This window comes from Myotis myotis, unplaced genomic scaffold (assembly GCF_014108235.1).
Source record: "Myotis myotis isolate mMyoMyo1 unplaced genomic scaffold, mMyoMyo1.p scaffold_m19_p_1, whole genome shotgun sequence".
Classification (NCBI taxonomy): Eukaryota; Metazoa; Chordata; class Mammalia; order Chiroptera; family Vespertilionidae; genus Myotis; species Myotis myotis.
The window spans coordinates 144,605,078-144,622,335 of NW_023416313.1; the positions used below are offsets into that span (position 1 = coordinate 144,605,078).

Consider the following 17,258-nt stretch of genomic DNA (forward strand, 5'->3'; position numbering starts at 1 on the left):
AGTGATGATTCCATCGATTCAATGGATGATGCTGAAAAGAAAAATTTTCCCATCGAGTTTCTTAAGAGTATTACTCCTTCAGGAATGCTGTGTCATAAATCAAAATTGAAAGTAGGTGCAATCATCATGCCACTAAGAAATCTTAATAGTAAATGGGGTCTTTGTAATGGTACTTGATTTATTATCAAAAGATTGCAACCTAACATAATCGAAGCTGAAGTATTAACAGGATCTGTGGAAGGAGAGGTTGTTCTGACTCCAAGAATTGATTTGTCCCCATCTGACACTGGCCTCCCATTTAAATTAATTCAATGACAGTTTCCCGTGATGCCAGCATTTGCAATGACTATTAACAAATCACAAGGACAAACTCTAGACTGAGTAGGAATATTCCTACCTGAACCCATTTTCGGACATGGTCAGTTATATGTTGTTTTCTCTCAAGTTCTAAAAGCCTGTGATGTTAAAGCTAAAGTTGTAAATACTTCATTATAAGGGAAATTAGTCAAGCACTCAGAAAGTGTTTTTACTCTTAATGTGGTATACAGGGAGATATTAGAATAAGTTTAATCAATTTATCAGTCGCTGTTTGTATCAATGGTGTTTTTATATCATGTTGTTATTGTTTATTTATTAATTAATAACTTTGTTATTTTCATATACATTTTACTAATTTTCTTTAATATCTGATATTCCTATTATAGAGAAAGGGCGAATAGCGATATTAAAATATTTCTTCTAATTATGGCCCTTTCAATGTGCACGAATTCGAGCACTGGGCCACTAGTATATTGATCAAAGGCAAATATATTCAGTTGAGGTTTTTGATAAGGATGTTCAATGCAAAATTGTTCAAAATAGTAATAAAATAAAATTATTTAAATATTTACATGAACAATGGCACTGATGACCATGACTTTTTTGGTATTAAAATTTTTTTTACAAGTACATTGTTGCACTGGCTGGTGTTGTTTGATGGTTAAAGCATCATCTTGGCCAAAGAAGGGTCATGGGTTCGATTCCCAGTCAAGAGCACATACCTGGGTTGCAAGTTCACATCCTACACCCAGGCAGGGCATGTGTGGGAGGCAAGCAATCAATGTGTCTCTCTCACATCAATGTTTTTATTTCTCTCTCTCTCTCTCACCCTCCCTCCTCCTTTCCCTTCCACTCTCTCCAAAAAGCAATGGAAAAATATTCTTTTTTTTAATATATTTTATTGATTTTTTTACAGAGAGGAAGGAAGAGGGATAGAGAGGTAGAAACATGGATGAGAGAGAAACATCAATCAGCTGCCTCCTGCACACCTCCTACTGGGGATGTGCCCACAACCAAGGTACATGCCCTTGACCGGAATCAAACATGGGACCTTTCAGTCTGCAGGCTGATGCTCTATCCACTGAGCCAAACTGGTTAGGGCAGGAAAAAATATTCTTATTCTTAGGTGAGGATTAAAATAATAATAAATAAATATATACACACACACACACACACACACACATACACACATACATAGTTAAATTGCAAAAATGGTATGTATGTTATAATGATGATTTTCATTTAGAAAATACTCTGGATATATATGAGTTATAAGTATTTGTCATTAGGAAAAACTTGGTCCAAACCCTCACTGCTTTCCCCTGAGGTCAGATAAATCTCCCAAGATGGAAGTGGAGAGGGCTTTTCACTACCTTGTTTAAGGAACAGACATTAAGCAATCCCTAAGTTTCAATGGCCCCTCCCACGCATTTCTATGTTCATGATCCCTTGTATCTGAATAATCATAGTTTTTGTCCACTGCTTACCAACCTATCTGTGTGTTTGTCTGTTTAATTTCATATCTGCCATTGCTAAGCAGTGAGCTAAGGAAGACTGCGACATAGGTTTATTCCATAATCTTGAAACAAAGCTGGAAAAAATATTAGAAATATCTTTTGTCAACAGCAGCCAATAGGGCTTACCTCTATATTGAAGTGCTCATCCTATCTAATAAAAGAGTAATATGCAAATTGACCAACAGTCCAACATACAAGATGGCCACCCCCATGTGGACACAATGGCCACCACAAGATGGCCGGCAGAGGAGGGCAGTTATGGGTGACAAGGCCTGCAGGGGAGGGCAGTTGGGGGGAACCAAGCCTGCAGGGGAGGGCAGTTGGGGGGAACCAGGCCTGCAGGGGAGGGCAGTTGGAGGGGACCCAGGCTTACAGGGAAGGGCAGTTGGGGAGGACCAGGCCTGCAGGGGAGGGCATTTGGGGGTGACCAGGCCAGCAGGAGAGGGCAGTTAGGGGTGACCAGACAGGCAGGGAAGAGTAGTTAGGAGCAATCGGGCCAGAAGGGGAGCAGTTAGGCATCGATCAGGCTGGTAGAGGAATGGCTAGAGGCAATCAGAAGGGCAGGCAGGCGAGCTGTTGGGAGCCAGTAGTCCTGGATTGGAGAGGGTGCAGGCTGGGCTGAGGGCCACATCTCCCCACGCCCATGCATGAATTTCATGCACCAGGCCTCTAGTAGAATCATAAATGCTTTTAATTTTCTTTTTTTTAAAAAATATATTTTGAGCCAAAACCAGTTTGGCTCAGTGGATAGAGCATCAGCCTGTGGACTGAAGGGTCCCAGGTTCGATTCCGGTCAAGGGCATGTACCTGGGTTGCGGGCACATCCCCAGTAGGAGATGTGCAGGAGGCAGCTGATTGATGTTTCTCTCTCATAGATGTTTCTGACTCTATCTCTCTCCCTTCCTCTCTGTAAAAAATCAATATATATATATAAAATATATTTTATTGATTTTTTACAGAGAGGAAGGGAGAGGGATAGAGAGTCAGAAACATCCATGAGAGAGAAACATCAGCTCAGCTGCCTCCTGCACACCACCCACTGGGGATGTGCCTGCAACCAAAGTACGTGCCCTTGACCAGAACCGAACCAGGGACCCTTCAGTCCGCAGGCCAACGCTCTATCCACCAAGCCAAACCAGCTAGGGCTTAATTTTCTTTTTTTAGTTAATCCATGCTATTCAACTTTTCTACTATTTTTTATTGATTTCAGAGATGAAGGGAGATGGAGAGAGAGATAGGAACAGCAATGATGAGAGAGATTCATTGATCGGCTGCCTCCTGCACATCCCACACTGAGGATGAGGATCAAGCCCGCAACCTGGGCATGTGCCCTGATGAGGAATCAAACAGTGATCTCCTGGTTTATAGGTTAATGCTCAACTACAGAGCCAAGCTAGCTGGGCTCAAATTTTCTACTCTTGACATGACTTGCTTTCGTAATTATAAAATGCATATGTGTTATTGCTTTTAATATCCCTAATAATACATTCTAAAATAAAGAAAAAGTAAAACCAATTTCATTGTTCTAGGTCAGTTATAGGACAATGAACCTTTTCTGATAAGAAATACACTCCAATCTGTGCCACCGCTGATTTATGAGGCTTACTGAACACAGTGCATAATCTCTGAGAATAAAAACTGTGTCAAATGCATTTTTCTACTCAGTGCAGCTAGCACAGGGCATTATACAGAGTATTCAATGAAACTTGAGTTGAATTTAACTCATGTATTTTAAGACTAACTTACTATACACCTCAGTCCCATTTTTTAACCACCTAATATATCCTAGTTTGATATATTTGGAGATAGGTTTTAACTCTCTCAAAGTTTTTTTTTTTTTTTTAAGATTTCTAAAAAGAAAAGTGTGTATCACAATCTTTAAGATAAAAAATCCGAGGCAAATTGTGAACTTGTTAACTATAAACTCTCTGGTTTATTATCTTAAAAATCATACAAGTGGCATCTAGAATCACAATTCTTAGTGAGCAGTTATGTATGCCCAAATGAATCATTATGTGCATCAGATCCAACTAATCATGCTATTTAAATATTCATTCCTATCATTATTACAGGAAGAAAGAATGAACTTGAGGTCTTATAGCATATAGCTCCATATAGAAATGATTACAAGGTAGTGCTACTGTCTTTTTATGTATTGAAAAGATACCCCTCCCCCCCTCATTCCCAAGGTTAAAGGAAATGTGGCACGCTGATTGTTAATCTCAGATTGGAGAGCCATATCTTCCCAAAGGGCACCCAAACTGGACTGCTAAGAAATGTGGGTCACTGGGACAAAACTCATCGCAGAAGGATGTACATTGTCATAGGGTTTCAAGGGCTTTCTGTGTTCATTTAGGATTCTGAACATATGTGATATGAATGTGTTAAAGCTGTAACCTGTCTCTCTATTCATTTTATTGACCTAGGTTTACTATAGAAGCAAAAAGTTTATATCTGCCAAAAATATGTACATTCCAAATAGGGTTCCAGAAACGAAGCATGGAAAAAATCTAATTTGACTGGACTGCTGATTGATTTCCTAAAGTCCCATTGCTTTCGATTTCTCAGTGATGACGTACTTCCCTGCAGTCAATATGCATCTCTTAATTTGTTTGCAGGAAAATTGGCCTCTTTTGCCTTCTCGAACCACACTTTTTAATCAATGGCTATGTTCTGAATGCAACTCAGAAATGTCTTTAGAAATCGAGGGTGGTTTCAATAAATTATTTTTAGCCTGATGTCCCTCCAGGATCTTATTATTACCATAGCATAGCAGCAAATTATTTTTTCTTCCTTGCGTCTGCAAACCAACACAGATTCTATTACTATACACCAAAATTTACAGAGCAGTCACATGCTATGAATATATTTTGTTCAATAAAATCTATTCCCAAATCATTTCTTGGAAACATGCCGTAGTTACATTATCCTTGTGATAGTTCCTATCTATTAAGACATAGAAATTGATTCTGCAGTCATTTGGCCTACCTAATAAAGTAAATCTTCAACATCTGCACATAGAAAGAAAGTCTTAATTTTTAGGAAAACCAAGGGCCATCTGATACTATTAAAAGATCTCCAGTAAGTGAAGTACTTAGGCTTGGGATTTAAAGTCAAAATTAGATTACAGCAATAAGTAACAATGATAGCTTAGAGTAAGCTCTTTCATTTATATTGAATGCTTCTGTTCCACAAAATGGTTGATCTTTCCCACAGATTGGTTAATGCATTATACTATTATTTTATTTTATGTAATTGAAGTACAGTATATCTGTATCATTTCAATTATCCACCTCTGAGGTAAACCTCGCCAGTCTATGGCCTACACAGGCAAGCCTACCTTGCTATAGATCTCTGAATTTGAGGACACCTAAGGAGCAAGGATTCATCTTTGGTCTATCCTACAAGCCACTCCTTATCAGCAACAACAAATGACACAACCTTAAAATCCTACAATAACAGTGGCAGCAGATTCTACAGTAATGTCTAGCCACAATGTAATTTCACAGTTAACTCACTTGGACCAAAGACATAGGAAAAAACCAAAGCCACAACCAGAATGAAGATATTGCTAGCACAATTACCAGGAAGTCTGGTTCAAGGCTTGCAATAGGGTCACTTAAGTTAGACCATAGAATTCTCCAAGACTGAAGCTCAGTGTAGAGCCACGGATGATCACCCACAAGTATGTTACTTATCCAACACTCAGTTACTTATCCAGCACTAACTGGGAACCAGTGCTGTGCTAGGCACTGTTCTAAGAAGGGATCCAGTAGTGAACCACCCAGACAAAAATCCTACCTCTCATGGAGTTTCCATTTTGGACGGAACAACGTACACAAAAAATACATACACATGCAAAGTAATAATAAGTGCTGTGAAGAAAAAGCAAAATACAGAAATCTCAACAACAATGTTGCATTACATCTCTTGGAAATATACTTTAAAACAACCTCAGTAAATACTTTTAGAGTTATGAAACAAAAAGACAACTTTTGCAGAGATCTCATACTTATGTAAGTAAACTTTTGGAATTTATTCATAAAAGGATTAGTGCAAGATCCAAAAGTATATAATTCCAGGTTTGTGCTTAGATGTATGTCTTAACTTTCAGCTTTCATTAGCCATAGGGTATATTTAAGTTTAAGGATCATAGTATTACCGTAAGAAGAGTATTAGAATAAAACTCAGCAAATGAGGATTCTAGAGATTTAAGAGATCATGAGATCCTGCGCAAATCTTAATCTCTGTGTTGTTTTTTCAACTAGCAAATGCAGATTAGCTGTTTCAAATAAATATAAAGGAGTACAGTCAAACCTCGGTTCTCAAATGTCTCCCATTGCCAACAATTCCCTTCTCAACCTGACAACCCTTTCACGCTGACGCTTGTATGATCAGTCCCACATCTCTCAGGCTACAAAAGAGAGAATGCCCGAGTATGAGTCAGTTTTCCTGCTAACGCTCATGTTGTTAATATCTCAGGAAATTGTGCTGTGAATATTTTCATGGCTTTTTTTTGCTTTTATTTCTGCTTATTAAATTTTCATTTTTTACTGTACATTTCATTTCCTTTTTGTTAAATCTTTATTTACATTTCATGTCCTTTTTGTTTTTATTTATTTATTTTTGTTGTTGTTCATCCTCACCTGAGGATATTTTTGCCATTGATTTTTAGAGAGTGGAAGGGAGTGGGAGAGACAAAGAGAGAGGAGCATCCATGTGAGAGACACAGCGATTGGTTGCCTCCCTCATGTTCCCCGACTCGGGACAGGAATCAAACCTGCAACCAAGGTATATGCTCCTGATGGGGCTGACACTCTAACCACTGAGCAACCGGCTAGGGCTCCTTTTTGTTTTTAAAGTGTTTATTTATAGATTAAACAGTACATGAGACGATGTACTGTAATATAAGAGAGATTAAAACAGGGAATCATTTGGGGGTCTAGGACGGATTAATTCAATTTACATTATTTCTAGTGGGAAAAAATGATTTGGTTTTCGGACAGCCTTCCAGAACAAATTAAGTTCGAGAATCATGTACCAGGTACTATAATTAGCATAGAGGTACACTGAAGAAGACAGTAAACACTAAATGATTCATTATAGGTGTTAAAAAAGAACTCAACCTTATTCTAAAAGAAAAAAATAAGCTACTCTAAAATTTAAGCATAAAACTTAAAGGATAAGTGTATGTTAGTACATTTACTAAGTGGTGTATTTGAACTCAGGTTCCCTGAAAGAAAGGCAATGAATAATTATTTGTATGATAACCTTATATTAAAAAATTTACAATAAACCCTCAAACCTATATAAATTATATATATAAAAATAAGTGAAGACATGAATGTTAGTATCTTCCCCACTAAGTTATTAATGTGAACTAATCAATTAAAATCTAAATCATGTCTAAATCTCACAGGTGTTTTCATAGAGTGTCTTGCTGGCATTCTCCCAATCTCCTCCTTTGTCTCTTATTTTTAACTCTACTCTCTTACACAACCACACTACTTACTTGACAGCATGGTCATAATAAAGTGACACCTGCCCTAACGGGTTTGCTCAGTGGATAGAGCGTCAGCCTGCGGACTGAAGGGTTCCAGGTTTGATTCCGGTCAAAGGCATGTACCTTGGTTGCGGGCACATCCCCAGTAGGGAGTGTGCAGGAGGCAGCTGATTGAGGTTTTTAACTCTCTATCCCTCTTCCTTCCTCTCTGTAAAAAATCAATAAAATATATTTTTTTAAAAATAAAAAAATAGTGACACCTGAAATTATTAATTTTTTAACTTAAGTCATTGGAAACAGAGTAAAGAGCTGTAAGGAGTTTGCTTCTCTTTCTAAAGCCTTTTAGTTGAAAGAGAAAGAATAAAAAAATCTATAAACTTTGTTTTAACTATTTTTCTTTTAATTAAATCTTTATTGTTCAGATTATTACATTTGTTCCTCTTTTTTTTCCCCCCATAACTCCCCTCCTCCCAGTTCCCGCCCCACCCTCCACCCTCACTCCCCACCCACTGTCCTCATCTATAGGTGCACGATTTTTGTCCAGTCTCTTCCCGCATCTCCCACACCCCTTTCCCCCCCAGGAATAGTCAGTCCATTCCCTTTCTATGTCCCTGATTCTATTATAATCACCAGTTCATTCTGTTCATCAGATTATTTATTCACTTGATTCTTAGATTCACTTGTTGATAGATGCATATTTGTTGTTCATAATTTGTATCTTTACCTTTTTCTTCCTCTTCCTCTTCTTAAAGGATACCTTTCAGCATTTCATATAATCCTGGTTTGGTGGTGATGAACTCCTTTAGCTTTTCCTTATCTGTGAAGCTCTTTATCTGACCTTCAATTCTGAATGATAGCATTGCTGGATAAAGTAATCTTGGTTGTAGGTTCTTGGTATTCATCACTTTGAATATTTCTTGCCACTCCCTTCTGGCCTGCAAAGTTTCTGTTGAGAAATCAGCTGACAGTCGTATGGGTATTCCCTTGTAGGTAACTGAGTTTCTTTCTCTTGCTGTTTTTAAGATTCTCTCTTTATCTTTTGCTCTTGGCATTTTAATGATGATGTGTCTTGGTGTGGTCCTCTTTGGATTCCTTTTGTTTGGGGTTCTCCGCGCTTCTTGGACCTGTAAGTCCATTTCTTTCACCAGGTGGGGGAAGTTTTCTGTCATTATTTCTTCAAATAGGTTTTCAATATCTTGCTCTCTCTCATCTTCTGGCACCCCTATAATTCTGATGTTGGTACGCTTGAAGCTGTCCCAGAGGCTCCTTACACTATCCTCGCATTTTTGGATTCTTTTTTCATTCCGCCCCTCCGGTTGGGTGTTTTTTGCTTCCTCGCATTTCAAATCATTGACTTGATTCTTGCGCTCCTCTGGTCTGCTGTCGGGAGTCTGTGTAATATTCGTTATTTCAGTCCGTGTATGCTTAATTTCTAGTTGGTTCCCCAATATAAGATCGAGGGTCTCATTAGTTTTCTTGTAGATCTCATTAAGTTTATCGGCGGCTTCTAAACAGTTCTTGAGAGACCTTAAAAGTGTGGTTCTGAACTCTATATCTTCCATTGACAATTTTGTCCTGTTTCTTTGTCTCCGCATTTTGTTATGCTTCCTTGGTGCACCCCCTAGTGGTCTTTGTTCGCAGTCTTATAGTTAAATCTTGATTGTTGTAGCTAATTCCAGGGAGGGTTTGACCTCCAGGCCAAGTGGCTATGAGAATCAGCTGTGTCAGCAGTGAGAGAACTTCTGTCCTCTAGGGAGGTGCTAATCTAGCCTTTGCCTGAGGCTATCCGGCAAATGCCTGTGTGCAGGGCTTGGGGGGGGCGGGTCGCACAGGATCAACAGGGTGGGCCGGAGAGAGCAGTTATGGCGGCTCTCAGTCCTGTCCCCAGGGGCTCTGCCTCTCTGAGTCCCAGCACCCGCTGCAAAGCTCAGAGAGAAAGCTGCACTCGCTCTGACCAAAGCCAGACAGTCCCGCTTCTCCCGTTTGAGTCAGGGTCCCTAGAGACTCGCCCGGATCTGGAGCTCAGAGTCTGCGACTCCCTCCCGATTGAAAACGCCAACAGCGCCCGCCGCCGCCAGCCCGCTCGGCGCACTCCGCACCTCAGAATTTGACTTCAGCACTGCGCCTCCTCTGAGTGTCCGTATGCGTTTCTCTTTCCTCCTAGTTGTAGGACTTCCACTCAGCCAGCGTTCCTGTGGTTCTGGGTGATGTCCCTTCCGTTTTTTGGTTTCACTTTTGAAGTAGTTGTTCAAAGCAGCAAACTCCGGCGTTAACCTATGCCGCCATCTTGGTTCTCCCAGCTAACCCCCCTTCTTTAGTAGAAAAACTTCATTAGCTCCCGAATGCTGATTGTTTCTGGCATCCAGTCCATGAGGGGGGTTCCAGACTGACTCGTTTTAACTATTTTCACAAATTTTATAAGGCTGATCATTTCACTAAAAGTACCCTCTAATTTGATTTAAATATCAAGTGTTAATGATGAAAGCAGATATATATTACAGTAATAGAACAAAGAAATAAGATTTCAAGGGCTCACAAAAGCTACATCAATCTTTCATTAAAAGCTTCAGAATTTAGCTGATCTCACTTAGTAATAACCTAATTAGTGAAAGTAAAGAAATAATAACATTCATTAATCTATTATCTATTTTATATAAATTCTATAATGAAATTCATTTACAGCCAAGAGAATACAGGTTATAAATGAATTTGATAATGTGTTAACACACTGAGAAACCTGATTTAACTTGTAAGTGCATCTTTTTCACTGAATTTGTACAAAATCCATTCGTCAAAGTGTTTTATCTACATTCATTTCTTACCAGTAGGGGGAAGGGATGAGGGCAAAGAAAGACAGATGAGAAGGGAAGAGGAAACAGGAAATAAAGAAAGAATTCCTGATATTGTATTCCTGAACCAAATTTTAGGCTTTTCAAATACCTAACACAAAACGGGAACCATTTAGTATGTTGTCGTGCTAATGTAAGCAATAGTGGCTTTTGTCCCCAGTTTCAGATAAATGCTAAGAAATATAATTCTTACTTTTACATTTTGTTTATCTACTAAGAGCTCCAAAGAGCCATTTAAAAATTATTGTTCTATTAAAAGCCTGGCTCAATTCCGCTAACCTGCCTTATTTGCATTTATGTTTGGGATAAGAATTTCATGACAAAAAATTCCCAATGTGCCCCTGATAGTATTTTGAATTCTCCCCAATTATAACTCAGATCCAGAAAATATAAAAGGCCAGTTAATCAGTCCAAATGCCTCAATTATTTTATTTTCTGAAGACTAATATCTTTTACACATTAAGGGCACAGAACCCCTGTTCCAACATAGGATAAAATAACCCCCCTGCATGCTTCCTTAAAGCTTTTACTTTCTTTAGGAGTTGAGAGAAGAAGGTAAAGAACAATAGAAACACTGTGAAATTTTAAGTAGAGGACAGGTGTTTCTCTGTTTTGTGTTTTTTACTTTATTTGACATTGAACAAGCCCATGAAAATCAAAGATCTCCTCCAGGAGTACATACCTGTCAAGCAGCCATAGTGAACCTTTCTCCTGATAATCACTAAAAGGAGAATAATTGCCAAGTGTGTTTTGTAAGCCAAAGAGGTTTATCTCAATATTCAAACTGTTTAAAAGATGCATAATGTTAATATCCATGAAAAATTTGCATTCTACTCCTTTAAATCTAATTTTTTCACTTATTTAAAATATTCTTAAACCTCATAATATTGAAGTTCCAGGGTACCTTAACTCTCCTGTTCAGGATAATTCAGAGAATCCCTGGCATATCACCACATAATCCCAGAAGGATTTATAGCCAAGTCTGAGATGCATAAAAATGGTGATATTCTAAATGAGACATACTAACTTACATAGAAATGATTAAATTAATGGCATAATCAACCTTAAGAGGTAGTATAGCCAAACCACAGTTCCTAGGTAACATTACAATTGGCATAGACAGAGAAATCTACCCTTCTGTTTGAAAATCTCCAGAATGTGAAATTACATGTTGTACTATATTAGTAAGTATAGTAGTCAAGAAAGTATTCAAATCCTAAATGCCTCTTCAAATTATGTCATCTGTTCCTATTCACCCAAGGATGCAATGAAGAACAGCTGTTAAATACTCCATCATCCTCATGATCTCTTAAATGTTAGGACTTAAAGGAAGGTAGTTCTCTTAAGTTGATTTTTATTCTGAATTGTGCAAGGTATGTTGGATGATAATAGCAGTAAAGATAGTGAAACAGGAATTTTGGGGTGAAAAAGACGGGTTTTAGGAAATTTTAGAAATTAAGAGGACTATGGAAGAAGCACAGGGCTGCAGAGCAGCAGAAGGTATATTTCCATAGAACAGGGAAGCTGAAAAGCTGCAACAGGTGCATTTCCATAGAATGAGGGAGCTGGGAAAAGCAAAAGGTCTATATTTACAAAATAAAAGGAAGGAAGCCCTTCATCCAACAGGAGGAGAAAGACCAAAGGGAATAGGAAAACAATAAGGAAGGGGGTGAAGGGGTGTCCCATGTGAAGTTTGACCTTTGAGCTCAGGAGTTACTATAGTAACCAGTCGGAATGGTGACCAATCAGGGGATATCAAGGCACTAAGATCTGCAGCCTTTATAAGCCTTAGGAAAAGAAACTCAGTGGGACTCTTTCTCTCTCCCCACGTGCGAGTCTGTACTTGTCCTTCAATAAATCTCCACCTTTGCTCTACCACCTTCTGTCCGTGGATTCATTCTCCAACTCCGGCAGACAAAGAATCCAGGTTCCAGTCGTCAACAGCAATACACTTGAAACAACATCCTCAATATCTCTGAAAGCTAAGGACAGAGGAAACCAAGGCATTTTCTAATCCAAGTTCATGCAGAATTAAAAAAAAAAAAGTCAATAGGAAGCCAACCTAAGACTTTCAGTCTCCTGTTCTTACTGCTTGAATAGCCTCACTATCTTTAAAATTCTTTTCCATTCAGGTAAGACAGAGTCCTATGGGATTCATTCCCCTTTGTGCAGGTTGCTTAGCTGAGCCATACATTTCTATTGGCCCTATTGATTAGGCATCTGCTTCCTCTGTGAGGATGGTTTGCTCTTGTGGAACCGTGTTTAGCAGCTGTTACAGTTCAGATGAGTGTTGACAGGATGAAAATTAAATTAACACCCAATAACATTTTAACACCTGGTCCAACAACTGCAATATCATTGAATTTCACCTTTTCAAAATTGCTTTGGGAGTTAATTCATCCTTACTTTGACTTTGACCTAAGGAGACACTCCTATAATTTTGCTACAAAAGACTCTCCCTTGACTGTTCATTTATAATATCCATGAAACTTCCCTCTGATCCACGTTCAATGACTGCATGGGCAGTCTCTAGAAAATAGTAGAAATAGTCCATTAGAAGGTGTGCCACTGTCTTGTTTACACTAAAGAGTGAGAACAGACGGAAAATGCTAACCAAGGAGGAAGTATGGTTGAGTGGAGCAAAAAAAACAGAGGGAAAGTAAAATTTGAAAGAAGGCAGGTTTCACACACTTGTGACTTCCTGAGTCTTAACTGATAGATCCTCCCTTCCCCCCAAAAGGTGGGCGGAGTATGACGTAACCTGCAGCCCAGAAATACCTGAGTGACTAACTATGTACCTTATATGGACTATACATTGGACCACCAATCCACACCTGCCAAATACCCTAAGCCAGTGATGGCGAACCTATGACACGCGAACTCATTTTTTTTGGTTGATTTTTCTTTGTTAAACGGCATTTAAATATATAAAATAAATATCAAAAATATAAATCTTTGTTTTACTATGGTTGCAAATATCAAAAAATTTCTATATGTGACACGGCACCAGAGTTAAGTTAGGGTTTTTCAAAATGCTGACATGCTGAGCTCAAAAGGTTCGCCATCACTGCCCTAAGCCCTTGTTCCTATATGGACCATACATTAAGCCACCAATCAGCATGCGCCGAGTACACTAAGCCCCCATTCCTTCCCATGCTGCCCCTCAAAAGTCGTGCTCACCTCTGCACATGCTGCTGTTCTCCCCTTGCGAGACAGCCCGGAAGGTCCTTCTCCTCTAATAAAGGCTGTATCCTGGTTTTCGGCCTCTCTCTGATCTTTCATTAACTGGCTTGTGAATAATGTTTCGGGGAGAATGTAGAATATGACCCTTAAGCTGGTAAACTCAGAAATCAGAACTCCTTTAAAAATGCAACTTTGCTGCTCCCAGGCATGAAATTCTTTAAGAAACTTAAATTGCTAAGCTTCACTTTTCTCATAAAATCCAACTAATAGTAGTACATGCTTCACAGGGTTAACAATTACACAATCCATGTAAAACTCTGAAAGTGATAATGTCCCACAGGGTCTGACACATGCTAAGTGCTATGTCTTAGGTACCATTATTATTTCACAGACTACCTGAATTGAAAAGGAGCTTTGAGATCATTTAATCCTATCATCTTATTTTACTGTTAAGTAAGCACAGGGAGGTTTTCAGTAACTTCCTCAAGAATATATATTCACATAGTGCTGAGAAAAAAATCCAGGTTTCCTCATCAGAACTCTCATTCTTTTCATAAGACTGCCAACTCTTTAAAAGGCTATTTATTTAGAAAAGATTTAATGACCATGCTATATAACTCAACCACTTAAGCTGCTTTTATCTATATTTCTCTTCCTCCTTTGGGAAAAAGAAATGATGTTATGCACTATTTGTTAGGGCTATTAAGATACATAGGTAATCAAAACCAATCACCTGCCTGACTGGTTTGGCTCAGTGGATAGAGCGTCTGCCTGTGGACGCAAGGGTCCCAGGTTTGATTCCGGTCAGGGGCATGTACCTTGGTTGCGGGCACAACCCCAGTAGGGGGTGTGCAGGAGGCAGCTGATCGATGTTTCTCTCTCATCGATGTTTCTGGCTCTCTATCCCTCTCCCTTCCTCTCTGTAAAAAAATCAATAAAATATATTTAAAAAAAAAAAAACAATCACCTTATCATTTGCTATTTGAAATTCCTATGATATGCTAGATGTTTTACCCAAGACAAATATAACACAGTGCATAACCTACAGGAAGGCAAGGAAAAAAATGTTACCACACAACCAGTAAACAACTGTTAGAAAATGGTGATCAATTTAATGGATTTTCCAAGATCACTTATTTTCTTGTTGTTGTCTTCAATTTTACTGCTAATTATCACATACCGGAGGCCAATGCACAAAATTGGTACAAGGGTAGGCCTTCACAGCCCCAGCTGCCTCCCAGCCTCGGCTGCCTTATGGCCCCGCGGCCCCGCCTGCACTGCATCCGCGGCCACACACCCTTGGTTCCCCGGTTCTGCAGAGCCCCCCAATCAATTGCCCCACAGAGGGTGGCCTGGGCCTCCTGTTTGGGGCAATTACGGAGCCCTCCGATGGATCTCCCCGCCAGTCAGTGGCCTGGGCCTTTCTTTCTCTGAGGGGCGATTGTGGGGCAATGGCCAGGCCCCTGACCAATTGCATCGTACCTGCCTGGCCTGGCCTGGCGCCAGTGAGTGCCATAGCGTGGTCATCTGGACGGTCATTCCGCTGTTTGGCTGTTGGGTCGATTTGCATATTACGCTTTTATTATTACAGATGTAGAAAAAGGGGACTAACAGAAAGGAGAATAGCATCTTTTATTTTGGTTAGTGTTAGTAGTCATTATAAAATTTTGGCAACCATTGTATTTCTACTGATTGATGTTATAGACTGCACTAAGATTTTTGGATCAACTTTAAATTGTATGTATGTATTCATCTACTTTTCCCACCTGCCTTTTCTACCACCAATATAAACTCAAGACTTTTTTAACATCTTGTTTCATTAGAGATTATATTCCCCTAGATTTTAGCTATGTTTTGTTTTGTTCTGTTTCATTTTATTTGTTTTGCTTCTCATCCTGAATATATGGGAGTGGTAATAAGACACAATTTGCAAGATACAATTTCGGGATGATAATACTTTCAAAAAATTATACTTTAAAATAATTTTATCTTAATTATTTTTTTAAAATAGAATTTTTATTGGTGTTAGAGAGGAAGGTAGAGGGAGGGAGAAATAGAAACATCAATGATGAAAGAGAATCATTGATCCATTGCTTCCTGCAGACCCCACACTGGGGATCGAGCCCTCAACCTGGCCATGTGTCCTGACCAGGAGTCGAACCAACCCTGACCGCCTGGTTCAGAGTTCGACACTCAACCACTGAGCCACAGTGGCTGGACTATCTTAATTATTTTTTAAAAAGCATCCAAGTGCCCTAGCTGGCTTGGCTCAGTGGATAGAGTGTCAGCCTGTGGACTGAAGGGTCCCAGGTTCGATTCCAGCCAAGGGCACATGCCTGGGTTGCGGGCTCCATCCCCAGTGCGGGGAGTGCAGGAGGCAGCCGATCAATGATTCTCTTGCATCATTGATGTTTCTATCTCTCTCTCCTCCCTTCCTCTCTGAAATCAATAAAGAAATATATTTTTTAAAAAAGCATCCAAGTATATATTTTTAAATTTGTAAAATTCAATGTAATTGTTAATTTTTAAAAAATGTTTTGTAAAAGCACAGAATTTCATGGGGAAAAAAGAATGAGGAAAATTGGCTACAAAGGTCTGATCTAATTACATATTCTAATCTGCTAGCATGTGAAAAGCAGTCTGTCAGAAGTGAAATTCAAATGGTGGGAAATGAATATTTCCAAAATGTTATACAATTGCTTGATCAACTTATTCTCCTGAATGGTTCCCTCTACCCCACCAGGCAAATAAAAACTTTTACTCTAATGCTAGAAAAGCTCCAATCACCTTGATATAATTTGAACTATAAAAGCATTAAAGGTATATAGTGTGTGGCAACACATATTTCCCAGATAAAGTTATAAATATCCTGAGATACATATGTTTTTCACTAACAATATTAAAAAATATTTTTAGCCACCTGAATATGCCTTTAAATAGGAAAAATGGTTACAAGATTTTCAAATTCTCATAGATATGACAGTGGTTTTTATCAGTCATTTGCAAGACTATTTACCATCTGAAATTACTCCTACTAAAATTATTATAGTCACATCATTGTCAGCATTAATATTTTAGTGTTGTATGAAGAGTGTGACAAAATTTTTTATAAACCTTCAAGTTCAACTAAAATACAGTTGAACATTCTTAAGAGATCTTGGCAGCAAGTAACACTTTGCTTTTCAATATTTAATTACTCTGCACTACAAAGAGATGTGATCATTTAGGGAAAAAAATACTGTTTTCTAGGAGAAAGAGATAGGCAAGAGAAAGGTGGAATAAAAGTCAGGAGAAATTCCCATTTATACCTATGCCAATAAATGGAGACAATTACAATGTATTTGTGGTGGTGGTGGGCGGGGGGGGGGGGGGGGGGGGGGGGCAGCTCTGGTTTTATTTAGAAATATTCCAGACACAGAAAAAGAACAAATTATGTTGATTGTCCAGTTATGTACACTATGATCATTTTGGCAACCAGAGCAAGTAGGGCCCATCTGCCATTTTTCAGAGATAAAAAAATTAATTTGTTCATTAAAAAATCCATAGAATCACAAACCTAGAACAGTGGCTGAGTATCATTGATAGGAACAGTTCATTTAACTGATGAAAAGACTATGACTGTAGAAAATGACATGTTTTGCCCACAGTCATATAGACAGTCTAATTCAAATGGAGGGACCCTATCTGGCAGGCCAATATTCATCTTACTACACCAGGTTAATTATATAGCTTCCTTTACTATTTGCTATAAACACCTTAATGGCAGCAGATACTAATAGGGGTCTGAAAACTCTAGGACCTTTTCCTATATTTGCTGAAGAGAATCAAAATTTTACGCTCTGGGTGATGTCAGATATAATACAGGAATAGCCATTCATTTAGTAGTTT

The 17,258-nt window shown here is 38.8% G+C and overlaps 1 long non-coding RNA gene across 2 annotated transcripts in view; it reads right to left on the minus strand.

The window, feature by feature from the left end:
* LOC118663511 overlaps positions 1-17,258 on the minus strand; it is a 75,671-nt gene that overhangs the window by 10,701 nt on the left and 47,712 nt on the right. For both annotated transcript variants that reach the window (XR_004970070.1, XR_004970075.1), the window contains one exon: positions 10,870-10,908. This is a non-coding gene — a long non-coding RNA (uncharacterized LOC118663511). The remainder of the gene's footprint in view (positions 1-10,869; positions 10,909-17,258) is intronic.